The sequence below is a fragment of the Lepidochelys kempii genome, chromosome 1, assembly GCF_965140265.1.
Source record: "Lepidochelys kempii isolate rLepKem1 chromosome 1, rLepKem1.hap2, whole genome shotgun sequence".
NCBI classification, from domain to species: Eukaryota; Metazoa; Chordata; order Testudines; family Cheloniidae; genus Lepidochelys; species Lepidochelys kempii.
This window is the reverse complement of record NC_133256.1, coordinates 102672041-102695589: the sequence shown is the minus strand read 5'-3', so window position 1 is coordinate 102695589 and position 23549 is coordinate 102672041.

The window sequence follows — 23549 nt, the reverse complement described above, 5'->3', positions numbered from 1 at the left end:
TCAGCCCTTTTGAAATCAAAAACCCCAGCTGCAGATTTATTTTTATTAATCCTTCCATTCAGTTTGAACTGAATTAGCTCATGATCACTTGAGCCAACATTATCCCCTACAACCATTTCTTCTATGAGGTCCTCACTACTCACCAAAACCAAATCTAAAATGGCATCCCCTCTAGTCGGTTCTGCAACTACTTGCTGAAGGAATCCATCAGCTATCGCATCTAGGAAAATCTGAGCCCTATTATTATTATTACTATTACTCGTCCTCCAGTCTATATCTGGAAAGTTAAAGTCTCCCATGATCACACAGTTTCCATTAGTATTTACTTTATTAAAAACATTAAAGAGGGCTCTATCCATATCCAAATCAGATCCTGGCGGTCTATAGCACACCCCAAGCACTATCCCAGGGGAGGCTCTAATAGTTTTCTTCCCCAATTTAATTTTTGCCCAGACGGACTCAGTCATATCCATTTCATCACTTCTTATTTCTTTACACTCTATCTCATCATTGATATACAATGCTACTCCACCACCTTTACCTTTATTTCGGTCTTTCCTAAACAGCACATACCCTTCAATACCTGTAGTCCAGTCATGACGACTATTCCACCAGGTCTCTGTTACCCCTATAATATCTGGTTTCACTTCCTGCACCGGTAGCTCTAGTTCCTCCATTTTGTTACCTAGGCTCCTCGCGTTGGTGTACAAACATCTTAATTTTTGCTGTTTGGCCTCACTCACATTCTGTACCCTATTAGGAATGGTCATTTTACTACCCGTATAACCTATTAGACTTGTATCTACACTGCCCTTCCTCCTACCCACGGCTGTATCCACTCTTACTTCATTTTCTTTCCTCTCAATGCTAAATTCTGGCGTGGAGATTACCTGGACATCTCCCAACCATCTCCCCCAAATTCCTAGTTTAAAGCTCTCTTAATCAGTTGTGCCGGCCTCCATCCTAGAAGTCTATTTCCTTCCCTACTCAGATGAAGTCTATCCCGAGAGAACTGTCCTCTATCCATGAATGCCTCCCAGTGGCCATACATCCCAAAGCCCTCCTTATAGCACCACTGCCTAAGCCATCTGTTGATAGTCATAAGCTTGTCACACCTTTGTTGCCCTTCTCTAGGAACAGGCAGAATCCCACTAAAGATCACCTGAGCCTCAATTTCCTTAAGCGTTTTCCCCAGCCTAGCATAGTCTCCCTTAATACTTTCCAGCGAGAATCTAGCCGTATCATTTGTTCCCACATGAAGGATAATTAGAGGATTCTTTCCCGCTCCCTTTAGAATCCTTTTCAACCTCAGGTCTGCATCCCATATCTTAGCACCTGGAAGACAGCACACCCTCCTAATCTCTGGATCAGCTCTGTTTACAGGCCTATCTATTCTTCTCAGTAAAGAGTCCCCAATCACATAGACCTGTCTTTTCCTAGTGACGGTCCTATTCTCCAGTCTATCCCCTGTTCCCTCTGGCTGCAAGTTCTTTCCATTCCTATTCTCCCTTGTAATCCTCTTTAACTCATCCTGTAACCTCCTGGGGCTCATATTTGATGTAATCTCCATTAACTCTTCCCCTTTTCCTATAGGACTAGCTGCTCTTCTCTTCTTCCTTGCCCTTCCATCTTCGGTGACTACCTGCTGAGCCCCTTCTTCATTTTCCAACTCTGCATACCTATTCTTAAGCTCTATTTCTCCTTCACTAGCCCATCTTTTCCTCTACCTGGTTCTTTTAGTCACATGCTTCCACTGACCACTTTTCTCACCCAGTCTCCCCTCAGAATTCCCCAGTCCTGCTTCCATCTGCAAGTCTGAGCTTTTCCCTTCATATACCTCATGTCTTTGCTCCATAATCTGCTCAAACCCCTTCCTAAACTCTACCAGACTTTCCACCTGCATCTCCAAACCTCGTATCTTTTCCTCCATCAGCTCTATCAGACAGCACTTCATACAGACAAAACTCTTACCAGGTGCCCCCTCCAGGATCATGTACATACCACAGCTTCCACATCCAGTCATCTTCATTGTGTCTTCCGCTACATGGGTCACTCCCTTACTTACTCTCCTTTCCTCTTTTGTAAAACACTGACTGATGTTGACAAGTATTACTATTATTTGTTTTATTGTAGAGCCTAGGAGCCAACTGAAAATGGGGCTTCACTTTGTACAAACTGTACAAACATTGAGTAACAGACAGTCCCTTTTACAGGTTAAGGGATGGGATTGGTCCTGCTTTGAGTAGGGAATTGGACTAGATGACCTCCTGAGGTCTCTTCCAACACTAATATTCTATGATTCTATAATTTAACATAGTAGTAGAATGAAAGAATGTGTTGATCAAACATACCAGTTGAACTCAGTTTTCAGTTACACCTGTTTCACTCCAATGGTGTTGCCGTGGTATAGCTATTGAGGAAAGCCTGGTCTGTAGCCTCCACAGCACAGAATGCAGGCCCGTCTGTGCCTCACAACTATGAAACCTTACTCATATCCTGCAAGAGTCTCCCCATGGTCAGAAATATAGGTCCTACATGGGCACTTATCCCAGGGTCTTGGATTTGCCCCCACACGCATCCCCATGCCCAACATACTGAGTCACATATGACAATCAGGGTACTGGAGAAGAATACCTGGACATTCTTTTCTCTGCCTAGCTACCACCATGAAAAGAACTAAAGAAAGAATAAATTGGTATCTTGGATTAAATAGAAATCCCAGAAGAGGGACGGGTTCTTCTTTGGCTGCTTGACAGCCAGGGACAGTAACCACAGTGGATCCATACAGCCCACAGACATCAATCCCTGCTGACACATTTGATATCCAGCAATTATCTGGAGAGGGGCTGCACATGCTGGTGAAGATCCCTCTGCACCAGGCAATCAGGAGAAGGAAAAAAGAACGATTATGAGAAATCCTCAGGTTTTGTCAGAATCCACTGTGGACATTATACTAGTTGCTCTTTTTGCAAAGGGTGGTAAGGAATTTTCCCCTTCACCTACAGATTGGCCAAGGCAAGGTAGGTTGTGGTTGGGCTGGTTTTGTTTTGGGGGGGTCTTTTTGCCTTCCCCACAGTAGCCTGATGGATTAGTTGGGGCAAATGTGAAATGGGGGTTAAGCTATGATGTTGCAACTCATTATGTAAGCATGGGGAAGCTGTCCAATGCTGGTACTCCATATGGAAGGGATACAGTGATCAGATAAAATTGATTGGTAAAGGCTTTAAAGGAGGTATTCTATGAAGGAGCAGAAATGGGGGAGTTTGGGGGTTCTATGACTGGTATGGCAGGGAGCATCTCCCCCTCCTTTAACCCTCCAACTTAACCCTCATTCAAGGGGTGGGGGTGGTGAGGTCCTAGCAGCAAGTTGGCTGGAGACCAGAATGGGCAAAGGGGGAATGGCTGACAGCAGCTTCCCCCCCTACATATATATAAATGATTATGGAATTACCTGCACCATATACTTATCTGCCGGGTATTCCCTGACATTTAGGAATAAAGTTGTAGCCTGATTAACCACATCCAGTGGTTAACCTGTCCTTCTTTCAACATAGCTAGACCAGGACCGCATGGCGAGATAAGAGAATGTACAGGGGGGTCACTTGCTGAGAAAGAACTCATTTATGAGGTTCCTCATCCCCAGTTGGCTTCCTGTAGGGTTGATATGGAGCAAAATGGACATGGAGCCCCTGTGGGATAGCTATTGGCCTTCTTCATCTCCATACCGCTCAGTCTGGATTTGACTATGGTTTGAAACTGAGTTATATAGGAGTAAGTGGCTATCATTCCTGTTTTTCCCACATAAGCAGGGATCAGACGTGAGATCAGAATTTGATTAATGGAATATAAGGTTTTGCCTCTTTAAAATAACATTGGATATTTATCAGGGAACTGGCAAAAGGTTTTATCTGAGCTGGGTTTCATTACATTTCATATATGTAGAAGAATAAAAAAAGTCTTGACCCAGATAGCACAAACAAAAAGCAGTCATGTCACATTATGTTATGATGTAAGAGTGCAAGATAACCTATCAAAACTTACAAGATAATTCAGATTTTAGTTAAATTACTGTTATCAATCTGGATTCAAAGTAATCAGTCAAAATACATTTTCTTTTAAATACTTCAAACTAAAGATTTGCAAATTTAATTTTTAGGTTACATCTATACTATGAGCTAGGGGTGTGGTTCTGCTGCTCATGTACACCTACTTGTCATACCCATGTAGGAATCCTCACAGTAGCTCTCATTGAGTATGTGTATACAAGCAGGGGAACGGCATCTTCATGTTGTAGATGTAGCCTTAGTGTAGAAATGGAAACTAAGAGGCTGCCACACTGCTAGCGAATGACTAATTATTTTGCACTATATCAGCCAAAAGGGTTGGGTTATGCCCCAAGCATAGATTGAATCCTACCAAGGCTGTCAGCCTGAGTGATATATTGTGGCAATGAGTTCCACAGGTTAATTGTGTGTTGTGTAAAAAGCATTTCTTTTTATCAGTTTTAATTTTATTGCCTTTCATATTCAAAGAATATATTCTTGCTCTTGTATTATGAGAAACAAACAAACAAAAAAGTCTCTACTGTTGGGTACATGTAAATTATTACTGACCGTACAAAAATGTTTATTTTTACAAAGAATAACTGTCCCTGGTTCAGCTTATTTTCCTTTATTCATAAGTATCCTGTTTGTCTCCCTTCAATGTTCTTTTAGCAGTCCCCAGGGCTTTGTAATCTCATGTAATATGAAGGTACCCAAGAATAATACCAAGCTGCTCTCTTTTAGTGCTGTTAGCTAGACTTTTTGTTCCTTTTCTTGGCACTTGAACAGTTACTGAATAGGAGATTCTGTCATGGTTAATTGACATAGATTCCATTATTCCAACAATTGAATTACCGTTAAGCGCTGTGTTGCTAAGCTTTGTGGTATGTAATTCTTTCGTTATCATCAGTAGGCCTGGTATATTGTTTAAGATATAGGATTTGTTCAAACCTGAATGATAGGAATACATTTAGCTAAAATTATTTAATACAGATTCTATTAGGGATTGGAAAAAATAATTTACAGAATCCTTAGTTCTTTGACTACATAATAAGGCATTACAGGAACAATTGTTAGGCTTTTACGAAAAGATCTCAAAGTCTTTTAACGTTGATAAAAGCTTACATAATCAAATAATAATAATAATTCCATTTTTATAACTCTGATCAATTCAAAGTAATAGAATAATACACTGGTTTTGGGTAAAAAAAAATCCCTTTTTTTTATATTAAATGAACCTCAAGGGAATTCATTTTGCCCTGGAGAAAAGTTATATATTTTATGAAGTACATTAACTAACTTCTTTATCACTATAGGTTCTATTTTCTGAACTCATGAGTAGGAATACTGTTTCTTCAATGAAGAATCTTTGCAAAGGCTGAATGGCAGGGATCAGATAAAAACACAGGCTTTAAGCTGCTGAGCATTTTAATTAATAGGAGTAGATAAATATTTGACTATCTCTAAATGCTCATTTCTCTAGTAGGTCATTAGGTATATTACAATATATAGGGTAACTGATTCATTTTCATGATCATCATCTGGAATTTCCCCAAATAAAAAAAAAAGATTACAGTGAGATATGCTTTGTTTGACATATTCTCCCTATGGAACAATTAATTTGGGGGATTTAATGGAGTTTTTTTCCCTGACAGAGCTGTGCAATGTTTCTCCATTCTCCGATTAAAATATTCTAATTAAATCAGTCATCCTAGTCCCATCTGTTATACAGAGCTCTCATGTGGGGTGGCTGCTGGAGTCTCTCCAGGGTAGCCACTGTATTTAGCTTCCTTCATGGCTGGTTGGATGTCATATACAGCAGAATCTTGTTCTCTGTTTGAAATTATTGCTAAAATATATTTTGGTGTTACATCACACACAAAAGAAATCTCAGGACAATCAGCCCATCATGAAAAGCGTTAACTTGACAAGATGAATTGAAACATATCTCCCTGTTTGTTTTCTGTAGCAAAAAAGATGGTTTACATTCTTTTGAGAGGGCGGACGGGGAATTCCATGTATGCGAAAAGGAGGTAACTAATTAGTTATTAGAACATATTTTGATCCCTTATCTCTTCTTTGTCAAAGAAGAGGCTTCTTTACAATTATTGCTGCAGATGTCATATATCAAAGACACGTTAACTGAGCAGGTGAAAGGTTATTTCCAACCCCATCAGGCCATCTCATAAAAGAAACCAAAATACTTGCAAAACCATTCAATTGCATCAGAAGTCTGGTTAGCACCATACCAAAATACTTGCAAAACCATTCAATTGCATCAGAGTACCATACCAGGTACTCTGGGTGAAATCCTAGTCCCACTCAAGTCAATGGGAGTTTCACCATTGACTTCATGGGGCCAAGATTGCACTTTCTAAATATAATTGATATGAAACTAGAAGCTAAACTATGTAATATATGCCACACAATCCATGGAATAAATACTCCTCAAATGTTTCAAAATGCTATTTAACTAAGGTAAATCAGTTCTGACTTAATACAGTTTTTTAAAGATTTTCATATAATTTTGTAGTGATGAATTAGGCACACACAGGTCCAGAGGCGACGCCTGGAGGGGGAATCATGTGGGCACATGTGCCCACCTCTGATTTCTGTCAGAGTTTATATTTTATTGTTTTTTATGCGGGCAGTGGTTGAATTATCAACAGTTATGCATCGCCACAGGTCAAATGACTTACAAGGTATTACAGAATGAGTCTGTGGTACATACGTTATATCTGTAAAACACTGAGTAAATATAGAGAGCTGTAAGTGATTTTTAATAATAAAACCAACCACCAACAGATCTCAGTTCACTTGACCTATATGTCTCAAATTTAGGATGTGCAAACAGTCTCAGTATAGTTGTGTGAATAAAATATTAATACTTGCCATAGGGTGAACTGTAACACTCTCCACGGTTTGAAATTTCACACTCTCCTTACTGGAGGGCCAGTTAAATTCCACCACAACTCAAGCAGAGTTTGAAATTTCAAAAGTTGTGTACAGTTCTTCTGTAGTCAAAAGTAGAGATAATTTTTATATATGATTTTGGTGTGTTCTTCCTTATTTTATTCACACACTGGCTCAGACCTGTATACTGGCTGTATTTCAAGGAATCCCTGTTGAGGTTACAGGGACAAACCATCCCGATGTGTCAAAAGAATAGTAAATATGGCAGGCGACCAGCTTGGCTTAATGGTGAAATCCTAGCAGATCTTAAACATAAAAAAGAAGCTTACAAGAAGTGGAAGGTTGGACATATGAACAGGGAAGAATATAAAAATATTGCTCGGGCATGTAGGAATGAAATCAGGAGGTCCAAATCACACCTGGAGCTGCAGCTAGCAAGAGATGTCAAGAGTAACAAGAAGGGTTTCTTCAGGTATGTTGGCAACAAGAAGAAGCCAAGGAAAGTGTGGGCCCCTTACTGAATGAGGGAGGCAACCTAGTGACAGAGGATGTGGAAAAAGCTAATGTACTCAATGCTTTTTTTGCCTCTTCTTCACGAACAAGGTCAGCTCCCAGACTGCTGAGCTGGGCATCACAGCATGGGGAGTAGATGGCCAGCCCTCTGTGGAGAAAGAGGTGGTTAGGGACTATTTAGAAAAGCTGGACATGCACAAGTCCATGGGGCCGGACGAGTTGCATCCGAGAGTGCTGAAGGAATTGGCGGCTGTAATTGCAGAGCCATTGGCCATTATCTTTCAAAACTCGTGGCGAACGGGGGAAGTCCCAGATGACTGGAAAAAGGCTATTGTAGTGCCAATCTTTAAAAAAGGGAAGGAGGAGGATCCTTGGAACTACAGGCCAGTCAGCCTCACCTCAGTCCCCGGAAAAATCATGGAGCAGGTCCTCAAAGAATCAATCCTGAAGCACTTACATGAGAGGAAAGTGATCAGGAACAGTCAGCATGGATTCACCAAGGGAAGGTCATGCCTGACTAATTTAATCGCCTTCTATGATGAGATTACTGGTTCTGTGGATGAAGGGAAAGCAGTGGATGTATTGTTTCTTGACTTTAGCAAAGCTTTTGACACCGTCTCCCACAGTATTCTTGTCAGCAAGTTAAGGAAGTATGGGCTGGATGAATGCACTATAAGGTGGGTAGAAAGTTGGCTAGATTGTCGGGCTCAACGGGTAGTGATCAATGGCTCCATGTCTAGTTGGCAGCCGGTGTCAAGTGGAGTGCCCCAGGGGTCGGTCCTGGGGCTGGTTTTGTTCAATATCTTCATAAATGATCTGGAGGATGGTGTGGATTGCACTCTCAGCAAATTTGTGGATGATACTAAACTAGGAGGAGTGGTAGATATGCTGGAGGGCAGGGATGGGATACAGAGGGACCTAGACAAATTGGAGGATTGGGCCAAAAGAAATCTGATGAGGTTCAATAAGGATAAGTGCAGGGTCCTGCACTTAGGACGGAGGAACCCAATGCACCGCTACAAACTAGGAACCGAATGGCTAGGCAGCAGTTCTGCGAAGAAGGACCTATGGATGACAGTGGATGAGAAGCTGGGTATGAGTCAGCAGTGTGCCCTTGTTGCCAAGAAGGCCAATGGCATTTTGGGATGTATAAGTAGGGGAATAGCAAGCAGATCGAGGGACGTGATCATCCCCTTCTATTCGACATTGATGGGGCCTCATCTGGAGTACTGTGTCCAGTTTTGGGCCCCACACTACAAGAAGGATGTGGAAAAATTGGAGAGAGTCCAGCAAAGGGCAACAAAAATGATTAGGGGTCTGGAACACATGACTTATAAGGAGAGGCTGAGGGAACTGGGATTGTTTAGTCTGCAGAAGAGAAGAATGAGGGGGGATTTGATAGCTGCTTTCAACTACCTGAGAGGTGGTTCCAGAGAGGATGGTTCTAGACTATTCTCAGTGGTAGAAGAGGACAGGACAAGGAGTAATGGTCTCAAGTTGCAGTGGGGGAGGTTTAGGTTGGATATTAGGGAAAACTTTTTCACAAGGAGGGTGGTGAAACACTGGAATGCGTTACCTAGGGAGGTGGTAGAATCTCCTTCCTTAGAAGTTTTTAAGGTCAGGCTTGACAAAGCCCTGGCTGGGATGATTTAATTGGGGATTGGTCCTGCTTTGAGCACGGGGTTGGACTAGATGACCTCCTGAGGTCCCTTCCAACCCTGATATTCTATGATTCTATGATACTTGCATCAGGCTTTCCTTTTTCAATGCATCATGCAGAACAAATTACAAAAGGAGTCCAAGCCCCCCATACACTTATGCATACCGTCATAAGACTGATTTCTGTCAAGATAACCTTTTCAAATCATGTAGCTTCTGCTTTTCCTTTATGGCATGACCCAGGAACTTATGAGAAGGAACTGTGCCAATAGGAGCAGAATTTGTTTTCCACTAGAAGTTTGGCTCCAACTGAAATACATAGTGCACATGTAAACAAAAATGGTGCATCAGGGGATTTGAGTTCTATGAGTCGAATGCAGATTCTCCACATGCGTGTCTGTGCATCCTGTAGGTTTGGTTTTGGTTGTTTTACTATTTTATCACCCTTTCCCCTGAAAGAATCCAAGGCCCAGTTACTTAATCATGGTATTTGCTTTCCCACACACCCCTTTTTTAGAAAAGCAATCCACTCATCCAGTCAGGGGATAGAATTATTTTTCTAAAGTAATCAATCACACAGAGATAATATATCATAAATCACAATATATGAATGAACATAATTTGTGAGCCATCCAGAGGGTGAAATTTACTAGCATGAAACATCCATCAATTAATTTTGAAAAATCAACAAATCTAAACAGACAGAAAGAAAAAGATAATATATGTCAAATAAATAGCTCACTATGAATAGTTTGCATGGCTGAAATGTAGACTTCATATTCATATATATTTATATATAGGGAGAGACATAGAATATATATTACACATGCTATATAAGCACACATGTAAAGAGAGACGTTAACTATCAGTTTTAAGAGGTATGACACAATGACTGTCTCTCTGTAAAACTTCAATTATTGTTTATCTAATTTCAAACCATAGGGCTTATGACTGCCATTTCTTTGTTAAAATTCAGAAAATATTTCAAAAGGTCTGTTTAATCTTCTTGTATGGATAAATCTGGCTTAACAAGATTAATTTAAATATTTCAGAAAAATGACTATTTCCCTATTAGATTTATTTAAAATATCTGTGGCTATTAATTGAAAAGAAAGGTTTTAAGCACTTTATAAAACATTATGGGAAAGAGTATAAGTGGAACATTTCATATTTTTCGATTACCTTAGTATTATTCTGGGCTATTGAGTCTGAATGTTGGTTTTGTTCCCTAACTCTTTCGCAATGCGGGCTTTGTGTTCTTTTCTCAATTATCACTATTATTATCACTGCATAATTAATGATTAAAGTCTACAATTTTATTCTTGTTTGTGTTGTTTTTTTTGTTTTTGATTGGCTTTGTAGCCTCAGCAGCTTCACCAGAGATCAAAAGTCTTTGCATTTTTCTAGCCAGATGGTACAGTTTCCATGTTCAGTGGGAGGGCCACCTATGAAAAGCCAGCTGGATGAATTTCAGAATAAGATGCAAATAGTAGGAAACCACATAGAATATCAGGGTTGGAAGGGACCTCAGGAGGTCATCTAGTCCAACCCCCTGCTCAAAGCAGGACCAATCCCCAATTTTTGTCCCAGATCCCTAAATGGCCCCCTCAAGGATTGAACTCACAACCCTGGGTTTAGCAGGCCAATGCTCAAACCACTGAGCTATCCCTCCCTCTTCAATACAAAGACTTCATAAATACCAAAGCAACCACAAAAGGCAGGAGGTGAAGTGCAGTAACAGACAAGGGATATTTAATATAATGTTGGTGATTCAAAAGATATGTACTGCACTACAAAGTGTCATTGCACTTCTTAACTGACTGAAAAGCAAGTTTTCTTAAGACAGTATTGTACAATAATGGAACATAAGAGGCATTTCATAGTGAAAAAACAGTTCAACTACTTAACTGGCTTTTCATAGAACAACAGAAATTAGAGATGAAAAAGCTCCATTAGAGCATTGACTCATTTCACTGCTATTGGAGGATCGATCCATCCTCTATATTTCCATGCAGAATATAGTTTACATTCTAGTACTTTCCTACATGTCTGAATATGTTCAGACACTACTCTTAGAATTTATACCTCATGCAAATAGATCTCAGCTCCAAGAAGATTTTCCTAAATTCATCCTGAAATTTATGTTTCTTAGGTTCAGCTCATTGTTTTTACTTACATCCACTTATCCCATGCTATATATTTTTTCTTCATCTGCAGTGTTTATCTCACATATTTTTAGTTAATGATTTCTTTTCCAGCCTGTAACTTAGCCAGACTATTTCTATTTAACTCTCTTAGGTCCTGATCCAAATCCCATGAAGTCAATGGATTGACTCCGTTGACTTCCAATGAGATTTTGAACAGACCCTTAATTTTTACTTCTGCTCAAACATTGGACTTGTTTCTCCATGGCTCTGCACTCTACACAGTCACTTGCACCTCTTCAAGGAGAGTGCAGGTGGATGTAAAATAGTACCAAATGAAAATGCTAACATTTTACACCCCCTTTGAACAGAAGTCAAGGACTGTTCAAGGTTCTGGGCCATGGGCCATTATTTTATTTATATAGGCATATACAATATTCTATTGTTTGTTTGTTTTTGAAAATTCATATAAAACTATTTTATTGCCATAATAGGCACTTACCTAGGTATCTAGGTTATCCCAGCCAAGGACTTTATGCTATTGGAATGGGGAGATTGCCAGCTTCCTAAAGGGAACCAGACTTTGCTTCTAGCCCTGGAGGGTGCGAGACAATTAACTTTAAAGCTGTGACATTTTTAGTAACAGAAAAAGGTATATTTGATAATTCTTACAGGCTTTTATGGCTCCTTCTGAGTCCTGCACAGTGAGGCTCCCATTAACTACATTGCTTGGCTTTAAAGGTGGAAAAAATAACCCCAATAAAAATGTGAAAACAGTCAAACTATTTCAGAAATATTTTAGACTATAACATATATGGCATGTACAGAATACATTAGTATGGTGTATGCTATAAAGGTTTAATGAGGACTCATCTGGGTTGACCTGCAAAATTCGCTTATGGCTTCATCACCTTTGGGTAATATGTCTGTCACAAACTCTCATTGCTGAAACCTTTATACCACGCCATTCTGTACTTCATACACGTATCATTAACAATTTTAGAGCAAAGAAATGGGATGTGTGACAGACTGACAACATACTATAATATCCTGGACAAACCTCACTGAATTAAGTTAAACTTCAAAGAATTAAGGTTAACATTTTTGGAGTTCATTGTATTAGAAATGCGAATGTTTATGTAGTATTGTGAGACTATATATTGAGCTTCTTTAGCAGGAAGACAAGATTAATACAATCTCTGGAAGGTATCAGGAACTTCAGCATTCTTGTTGGAAGAATATCTATGAAGTGGATTTCCTAGGAAGTACCTTGAAGTAATGGGGAATTCAAATTCTCCCCTCCAAAGCCAAGCTTTGCAAGGTACACCCTGGGGAGAGAGACCAATTGTGTACTAACTACCTGCTTTGGAAAACTCCAGCTCAAAGTTCCCTGAACTGCATAAAGGGCGAACTGAACATGTCAGGAGTGTGGTTGTTCTGAGTGGAAACTGTGATTAACCGGTAACCATAAGGAATCTCCTTGCACTGGGGTCAAAGGACTTCTCCTGCTTGAATCCATGTCAGGGTTGCAGTTAACTCTGGTAAGCTTTTTAGCTCATGTGTAGGTTTTTGTATTATTTTTAATATGTTTTGTCTGTATTGCTTTGTACCTTCAGAATGAAAGGGACTTGTACAGGAAGTGCTGTGTGGTAGTTTATAACTGTAGCAATTATCCCTGTTAGCTGTCTCTGAAGAGAAAGCAAGCAGGTGTCCTTGGGCATCCCATCTGTGCTGAGAAATACAAAGTGAAGGCAGGGCACTGTGCAGCCTGGAAATACCGTGGTCAGAAAGGAGAGAGAAGCATGTCTCCACTCAAGAGAGGCAACAGCTGGGGAGCTGAAAATAGGTGGCCTGGACAGAACCGCTGGTGGAGAATACAGATGCAGTTGCGCTGAATCGTGCAAGTAAGTTCTTTCAAAACTGATTTACCTGTTGAAATGCAGTACTGTACAAATAGTACCATTGATTATGAAAAATACGACAGCATGCTTAGACAACAGAGGTCTATGGTGCCAAATGTCCATGACCACACTGTACAACTTTATTCCAGGCATCTAAGACCTGCACAGGATTATTACTGATCTGATGCAATGAGGTTAATTACGGGTGACCACATGGCTGCTAGTCCATGATGAGACAGTAACCCCTCTTGACCTCAAGTCTGCTCTTCAGAGCTCAATGGACAGGGACTCTGTCTTCGAGAAGGGCAACATGATGAAAAAGGGCCAGCCGACAATGGCCAGTGATGACTTCAATCCTTTCAAGGCCAATTCTCAATTATATCTTCCTGCTTCTGATAAAGTCAAACCATCCTATGCACAGTAGTTGCTGCTTGAAATGCCTCCAGCCTCCTGATGTCTTGATTAAGCAACCTTCATATTTCAGATCCATATAGGAGGATAAGAAGTACACAGGTTTGGTAAATCTGTACTTTTGTATATAGTTTTGCCTTCTTTTGGCTCCTGATCCTTTTCAGGTCCCTTATCTCCCATAAATGTAAACAAACTTGTTTGTCTTAGTGATTGGCTGAACAAGAAGTAGGACTGAGTGAACTTGTAAGCTCTAAAGTTTTACATTGTTTTGAGTGCAGTTACACACACACAAAAAATCTACATTTGTAAGTTGCACATTCACATTAAGAGATTGCATTATGGTATTGTATAAGGTGAATTGAAAAATACTATTTATTTTGTTTATCAGTTTACAGTGCAAATATTTGTACTATTTACAATACACTTACAATACACTATTTACTATACACTTTATATTCTGTGTTGTAATTGAAATCCATATATTTGAAAATGTAGGAAAATATCCAAAAATATTTAATACATTTCATTTGGTATTCTATTGTTTAACAGTGTGATTAAAACTGTGATTTACTGCAATTAATTTTTTAAATCGCGATTAATTTTTTTGAGTTAATCATGTGAGTTAACTGTGATTAATTGACAGCCCTAATTCTTTTGATTTTTGAATAAACCTTTCTATCTTTAACTATTTTAGAGTTATTGGCTGATTATGGTTCTCAAAGTACCTATGCAAAACTTCAGTTATTACCCATACCAGGTCCAGGAAAGTTTATCTGTATTTCAAATTGATCTTATCTTTGGAAATAACGTTTTTTTCCTAGCAGTGGAGGCCTGCACCAGATGTTCTGCCCATCTTGCCTGGAACTTGAAATTGATTTACATCAGAGAATACTGAATGAGGAGCCACAGTGTATCTCTTGAAGAATTACCAAAGAACATGAAGTGAAACAGGAATACACAAGGGGAGACGACTGCTTTTCCAGGGAGGAGAAATGGTAGCATAGAGAATATTAACATGGAGATTTTGATTAGGTATAATGTAGAGTATATTATGAAAACTAGCATCTCTTGGGTACACTGCATGTTGAATGGAGAGGGCTTGTATGTTTTCATTGTATTCATTATTATTGTACTGGCTTTAAGAAAGCAAGTACAATACTTCAGCAAAAATGAATACTGTCAAAATGTCTAAATAGAAATATGTAATAATTTTTATTTCAAAGAATCATTATCTAAAGCAGTTGTGAAATCTGACATTTTTCATAGCTTTCAGTTTTGGAATAATTTCTCCTACTTCTTGGAACTCTTTTCCTTCTTTCTATATACTCACCAACTCTTATTTTTCCTGTTTGGGAGCATTTACTCCCAAGTGAAATGTGTGAATACTATAGCATGCTCTGTTCTAATGTATATAATTTATATTCATTACTGTTCATTACTATTATTTATGTATAGTCTAGGTATTTTCCTCTGATGGTGAAATTACATGACAAAGATAATGAAAATAAATATAAGAAGTTTCATTACCTTTTGCAGAAATTCTACATGGTGTATATCTTCTAAAAGAAAATACTTAGTATTAGACTAATTGGTAACACACAACACATACATGATAGTCAAAGTTGATGTGATAAATTCATGATCATATAGTACTTCCTAAATGGACAAACACTGCAATCTCAGCTAACCCAAATAATCAGCATAACAGAACATGAAATCCTGGTCCCATTAAAGTTTGTGGCAAAACTCCTGTGGACTTTAACTGGACCTGGATGTGACCTGTGGACTGTAAATAAGCTAATATAGGAGTCATTTGGCTATGATTCAGGTTTTCTTCTTTATAATAAGTGTGAATTTTACATTCAAATATAAAAGGAGTACTTGTGGCACCTTAGAGACTAACCAATTTATTTGAGCATAAGCTTTTGTGAGCTACAGCTCACTTCATTGGATGCATACCGTGGAAACTGCAGTAGACATATACACACAGTGACCATGAAACAATACCCCCTCCCACCCCACTGTCCTGCTGATAATAGCTTATCTAAAGTGATCATCAAGTTGGGCCATTTCCAGCACAAATCCAGGTTTTCTCACCCTCCGCCCCCCCCACACACAAACTCACTCTCCTGCTGGTAATAGCCCATCAAAAGTGACCACTCTCTTCACAATGTGTATGATAATCAAGGTGGGCCATTTCCTGCACAAATCCAGGTTCTCTCACCCTCTAACCCCCCTCCAAAAACCACACACACAAACTCACTCTCCTGCTGGTAATAGCTTATCCAAAGTGACACGGCTGTTACTCTGAAACATTCAAATATAGAGTTTAAAATAACTGGGAAAAAATTCAGGATTCCCAAGTTTTTCAGCTAAATCCTGCAACATAAACACCATACTCTGTGTGAGAATATTTCCTGACAGCATCAGGCCCACTAAAGAATCCAGATTTTAAATTGTTTTCTACAGTTGTAACACTGCAACTGTGGCATGGGATTTCTTAGTTGTAGACTCATTTAGGGGAAGGACAGAAACAATTCATGAATCTGTTGTATACCAAAATGGAGCATTTTTTAAATGTAAAAAGTCTATAAAAATAGATCAGTTACACACACACTGAATACCTCCCTGAAGACAGAAGGCAAGTGCCCTGTAGTGCATACCCTGCACTTGGTTTCTCTGTCTCTATCTTTCCCACCCTCTCTTGTGTCTTGATATAAGATTTCAAGGAGGGTTTTAAGATTTAGATTGCCTTCTGTGTTAATTCTTTATTAGCTCTTCCCCTTGGGCTCATTCATCCCCAATGACAGGTTGTACAGTCACAATGACCAGGATTTAAAAGAAACAAGGGCCTAAGGTTAGGCTGTTAAATTTGGATTCAAGTGCCCCAAAATGGGTCTGCTTTTCAAAAGTGCTGAGCACCCAGCATCTCCCGTGGACTTCCATCCGTGAAAACTGCTGGGTGCACAGCTGCCACTATGGCTAGTGACAAAATGATTGGTAGGCCTGCAGGAAAAAAGCAGAGGTCAATATTCACAATTAAAGGGAATATTTTTATCCAGTGGTCCATTATTAAACAGTTTAGAGACCATGAATATTTTTTTATGATTGTGAGATTATCCATTTACCCTCAATGCCCAATTTACCCATTTAGGGAGAGTAGATCATTTCTCCCCAGGCAGGGACTTCTTCAAAGGAGCTATTAAGTCTTCTCTCTCTGGCAGAAGCAGGTTTCTTTTGGGTCGGAGGAGGGAAATGTTGGGGAAAGGGATAGACTATGAGAACACCATTAGTTAGTTTTCTTGGGGATGGCCCCTTTCAAACATACAGAGAACATGGGAGTGGTACTGAACTTTAGGGACTGGGCAAACTCTTATGGACATTTTCACTATACCTTAAAATCAGGACCAGACATCAGAGAAGGAAGGAATAATAAATCTAGGATTCTTCCCTCTTTTACAAGACATATCAGGGCCAACAGACTTTTATCCACTGTGCTAGATATCATCTGGCTTCTGTCATGACAATGTAGCTAGCTGTGTATGTCTCTCTCTTCCTGATGCTAATGCTGACCGTCTCACCCCCACTATTGCTGGCTTTTTCTCCTCGAACTTGGAGCAAGTGAATTTCCAGCTGGCTTCCTTGCAGCCTTTTCTCACACCAAAGCAGATCCTTCATATTCTGGACTATTTTTAGGCAATAAGACATGAGGGAAGTATGGAATGCCCATTGCTGGTCATTTGACCAAACAATAATCAATGATAGTTACCAAAAAACTTCCCCAACAAGTTATTATGCATCTATATTTAAACTGGGAGAGAGCAGCTCAATACAAGAGGTTGTAATGGAAATTATCATACAAATTTAACACTAATGGGTCAGATCCATGTCCAGCCGTAACTACATTAGCAAATACTGTACTTAAGCTTGCAGGAAATTTCAAATAAATTCTTATTTTCAAATGCTCATAACTTTCTGGGGAAAAAATCTGTTTTCAGATAGAACTTTGCATGCTTTGTTTCTCTGTAAAGGTGAATTTTTGAGATATGTTTGAGCCAAATGCCTTCAAGCAGTCTATAAATTTAGGCTGTGATGAAAAATATGCTTCCTTTACAAGGTACTCTAACCACATAAAGGCCTTGATTATGCAATGAGCTCTGCACTAGGAGGCTGGTGAAGCTCTGGAATGGATTACCTAGGGAGGTGGTGAATCTCCATCCTTAGAAGTTTTTAAGGCCCGGCTTGGCAAAGCCTTGGTGGGATGATTTAGTTAGCATTGGTCCTGCTTTGAGCAGGGGGTTGGACTAGATGACCTCCTGAGGTCTCTTCCAACCCTAATATTCTGTGATTCCATGTGGCACTTATTGCAGGGCCAGGTCTTGCTGCTGTCCTGTCTCTGTCCTGCACCCCTCCTTGCTAGCTTTGACCTAGGCTGGACACCTGCTCCAACCACTAGGTTAGACTGCTCTCAGCTCAGGTGGCTGAGAATTTCTCTGCCAGGTTATTTAAAAAAAAATCACAACCAAACAGAACCTGGTATTGATTTAACTAAGTTTTTCCCTTTAAAAATTGCATACCCTGCATGCATAGTACAAGGTTTTCATCTGTGCTGAATCACATGAGAAAGCTGCTACAGCCTAGGTAAAGCACGCTTCAGACCTGAATCCTTCCCATTCTCCTGCCAGCTCTCTAAAACTATTCTGTTTATTTGACATAAGTTGATATTTTCAATTCAGATATCCCTGGCTCTCTGGGGAAAAAATTCAAAAGTGCGTAAGTAACTTGTGAAAATCCTATGCTCGGACAAAATATTACTGATATATTTTTAAAAAGAAATGACAAAATATGCAGAAGGTCAGTTGACGTTGCTGCAAGAACCTTCCATTTTACATTTCCTTTAATATTTTTAATGAGCATTGGATTATTATTTTATATGACAGGGGTGCTGAAATAATTTGTATAGTGGGGGTGCTGAGAGCCATTGAACCAAACTGCAAACCCTGTATATGATAGAAATCACTTCAAGCCAGTTCCAGTACCCCTGTTACATGATATATTGAATATACTATAGACAATTATTCTGACTGCAAAATCTATTTTTTTCAGTACACCAGGCTTACTTTATTGTGAATAAAATTTTTATTTTCTTGTCTTCATTGCTTTATTGAAGAATGCACTGGAAAGAAAACATGCAGAGCTTTATATGGCAAGAAATTTAAAGTTAATTTCCTATTAAATATAAAATGTTGTTTCCCTAATCTGCTAATACTGTGAAAACTTAGAGATATCATCTTCAGAAAAAAACACTTTTTACCTTTGTTCTCTGAGATTAATTCCACTGAACTAATGAGACTTTCAGAATGATCCTTATTAAGTAAAGCTGATTTCAGGGACACTGTTTATAAATATTTAGGAACCCAAACCATCATATTAAACCTTGGAAAGTGACTCTACAGAACTATTGTCTGACAGTGACCTAATTAGAGTCATTTGCATAGTAATGAGACTTTGAAAGAGATAAGTGATAGCATGTTTGTAATAGATAATTAATTTGTGTTTCAAAATAAGCCATGGCTATTTAACCACAATTCATATGACATGTTGAATTAAGGGAGTTGTGCAAGTTATTTTATAACAATAAACCACAGTTACAGCTTTTCAGTTCCACTTAAGCTCCCATTCAACATATTCCCCTCTATGCTGAAAAGGTAAGGCTGTTCAGTAATGTTTTGATTCTGAAGTTCATTTGCCAAAGGGTATAGCTGGGAAATAAAATACTTCTGCACATTATAAAAGCAACATATCTTACTCCAGATGTTGTCCTTCATTTAGTATGATTGGTGCATGGCTCTGTTCTCCTTCCAGTCACTTAGACCTTCTTTCCATTCCTATATTGTTCTCTTTGAGCCCATAACACGAGAACACTCCATACTATGCCTTACCCCCAACTACCTGACCTCTGATTCACCATTTCCACTTGTAATAATTCAATAGTTTGGGTACATATGGATTCCTTCAAATCTTTTCTTGGGCTTTGATTCGCATGGATGCCCAAATTTAAGACAGACTTTGAGTTGAGGATGTGAATCTCTCCAAAAAAATCGAAGTGCTGCTACTTCCAAACCACTGAGTTTCACCTCATTTCACATTAAAAAACCACGTGAAACCACACGACTCAGACTGTTTCTGTGCAAAATCATAAAGTGGCTAAGATTCAGTAAAAACTGGCCAATGTTTGCACGCTTCATTGAGCAATTTGGTAATGGCCGAATGGTGAGTGTGAACCCCACGTTTCATAATTAAAGCTTCATACAGCTCTGGTGCAGAACTCTGACAAGATCAACAAAACCCTATTGCAGTGTGTCACATTCCAGGGTACAGTCCAGACCAGTGAGAGGTTCTGTCACCACCTGCTCCATTATCCTGGATGCCTCACAATGTTTGGCTGTTGTAATTCCAAACCTGGCCTGTTCACAGAGAGCCTAACGGAATGCAGGTCACACCCTGAGTGCCTGTGTATAGCTACAGCCCTGGCCCAGCAGCTCTGACCCCAGCAACTTGTCAGCAACACCCCACACACACTCTGGCTTCCAACAGCCTCAGTGACTACTTGCAGGATGGCCCTGATACACTCCCAGTGCCAAATTTCCCCCAAAACTTGTGCTCTGCACTTTCCAACCCTCTTCTGGACAGTTCAGATATTAGAGGTCTGTTGCCCTTGTAATGGGTCAATGTTCATGAGTTTGCTACTTTAACTGGAGTTACCAAGCAGTTCAGTTTAAACACAACACTGGATTAGTTTTGATTAAAAATATTAACAAAAGAAAATAGGATTTTAAGTGAGTACAAGTATACGGTATTAAAATCAGAAATGATTACAAGAGAAATAAAAATCAAATGCTTTCTAGTAGTAAAACTTAACAAGCTCAACTTGGTTCAATGTAAAATACTTACCGCAGGTTCCCAGCAACATAATTCTCAGATCAGTCTCTTCCTGCCAGGCTGCCCCAAAGATTCAAAGGGCTGGTTCCTTTCTCCTCTTAGGTGTGGTGCAGGGGGGGAAGGGGGGGGACAGACAGGGAGAGGGAGAGAAAGATGCTTTGGGGAGTTTTAGCCCCTCACTTTTATAGTCCTGTCACCTGTTGAAGTGGAGTTTTCAAAGCAAAATTTATTCAAACAGTAAAGAAAGTGATATGGAGTGTGTGTGTGGGGGGGGGGGTTAAGGTGGCTCCATGCTGTTTCTTCTCCCTGTGTATGCTGAAATGCAGATTTGCATTGTCTTCTGCCATTTCCCCCTCTTGCTCTCTCAAGGACCCTCTTCATTACGTATGTAAATTGAGGTTAAAACACATTCCTTTGGTTCACTAGACCTGTTCAACAACTTTTCCCTAGTCAGGACTATGTGGGTTTAAACATGTGCTAACAACATAATACGGTGGGAATTAATAACTTTACATATAATGTTGCTACATACATTTCACCATGATATTACTGAGCAGAAAGTTATTAGTTTTCACATATCTCAGGAGTATATTTTGCACAAGGATTACTACAATAGTGTGTAGGCTGTGAATACAGGGTGTGTTTTTTTGGTCACATAGTGCAAATTATTAATGTTTGAAAAGTATTTCTGTTGGTACACAAAAGGCACATTCAACTGTCAGGCTAGCCACCTTTCAAGTTCACCCCTTAGCTGATGATAATGACACTTTATAAAGCTACTTTAAATGGGATCCTCCATATTTTCATAGTGGTATATACAGAGAGAAACTAACATTTATGCTACTTTTAATAATGCAAATACATAGAGATGCATTAAGATACTGTTTTTGGCTTCCCAATTTTTGCATATGACAACTTCATAAGAATTCATCCAAAGGTAATTTTTATTTCCCAACTAAGCAAATGACTACAGATTTACATTGGGGAATATGGTGCCATTCCTACTCTGCAACAAATCATGTAACCCTTCCACCAGGTGATGTCAGCAGCAACAAGGGTTGGCTTCAATGTCTAGGCATTTCTCTTAACAACACAAAATAGAACCAACTCTAATCCCTACCCAGTAATCTAGAAAAACCAAAGACCACTGCTGGGCACCTCTAAGAGCAATACCTCCCACTTGCAAGCACTGAGTCTGTGTACAACAAACTAAAACTTTTATTAAAAGGGAAAAAGGGGACCCAATATTAATTTGGGAAAACACCACAACCATAATTCAGAAGCATGTAACCATTAGCAAACACTCAGCCCATCGTGTGTCCTTTGCCTCAGTTTCTCAACATGCAGTGTGCAAGTGCAACATATGAATATCCCTTAACTTACCACTCCCCTTTCCCTCTGCTGCGTCCCACTCACAGTTGGAGGTCTTTGGACCCAGAGTTCAGAAGTGTATTCATGGGGGCTCACCTCCCATCCCTTGATGGCAGTGAGTGTTGAGTAATGTATCTGCTGCTCCCACCTTTGCAACTGGCTGACAGCTACCACTGCTCTCTCTCTCTACCGCCGCTGGCTGCCACCGTTTGCTGCTCCCGCAATGTCATGATCTGAGGTTCCTCCACTTAATCCAGTTCTTAGTGATTTCAGGTCTCAATGATTTCAGCAAGTACTGAGGATCCTCACGACCAGTGAAATCTCTGTGTTGTATTTCACTGTCCCCACAAAAGGTCCAAGGCTTAGCCCCTAAACCTGTTCAGCAGTGATGTCAACTCTAGGAATCTCTAACTGCAAACAAGGACTTTCATTTGAGTCTAACCAGATCTATCATTAAACACTGGAGGAAGCAAATCAAATGGTGTCTAAAACTCTTTAACTAAAGCCCACGCTGCCAAGGAGGGATACCCATCCCCACCCTCTCTCCCTTTCACTGGGATTTGGCATCCCTACCCCCTGCTTAGCAAGTGAGGTTCACTTTAGGGTGGCCCCCTCAATCAGGACATGCTAAGTACAGTGCTACTGCCCTTCATTCCTACAATAAGGATAACAACATTTCATTACCCTTACATTCAAATACTTGAGTGATTTGCAACTCAAAACAGCCAAAATTGGTCATTTTGGCATCACAGCTCCATCTGCTGTGTACCTATGCAGAGTAGGCATGGCTATACAGATACAGTCTGCTCCAGAAGTCTCTTCCCACATCACCACTAGAAGTCAGGGGAGAGCTCATTCAGGCCCTGCTTACATCATATGTTTGCAAACATGTGATATAAGCATATGTGTGAGGTAAGTTTTGCAAAAACAACCAAAAAATTGAAGTGAAAATGTGTGAGTGTGTGTGTGTGTGTGTGTATGGAGGGAGTAAGGGAATCCTCCTCTTTCTCCAGGGATTATGTATTTCCATCTCCAGAAATTTTAGTACACGAACTATATCCAAGCTAATATCAGTGTTGCAAAAGTTTAAATATACTCACACTGCAATTAGCCAACCTGGTAATAATTACTAAGTAAAGGTGTTTGTCTTTTCTTCTCTTCATGGATGTATTGAAACTATGTCATAGCTAAGCCAAAGTCAATATAGGGAAGAGTGTGAAGGAAGGAGGGAGAAGAAGTGATTGTTGGACTAGAGGAATAGGCTTAAGAGGGGCAGGGTAATGGGACAGAAGTACAAGAGAGAAGGAGGATTGTCCTAGTAACCTCCTTGGGACTACTCCCATGGTTAAACTTAAGCAATTGTTTAAATGCATTGCTGGATCACGGCCTCCAACTGGAAACTGGAAACTTGCATCCCTTTACATCCATAAGTAAATATTTAAAATTCTAAATAAAGCTCATCAAGCTTTATTCTTTTATAAAAGTAAAACAGTAAGGTTTAAGTAAAAATCATAGGAATTCTTCCTTATGTGGTTATCACAGGTGATAGACTAGTCTTTTGTCTAACGTACAGGCTCAGCTCTGTCTTTTAAGAAGTCACTAAGACTTTGAACAACTCACTAATACTCTGGCAGCGTAAGGAACTCTGCAAA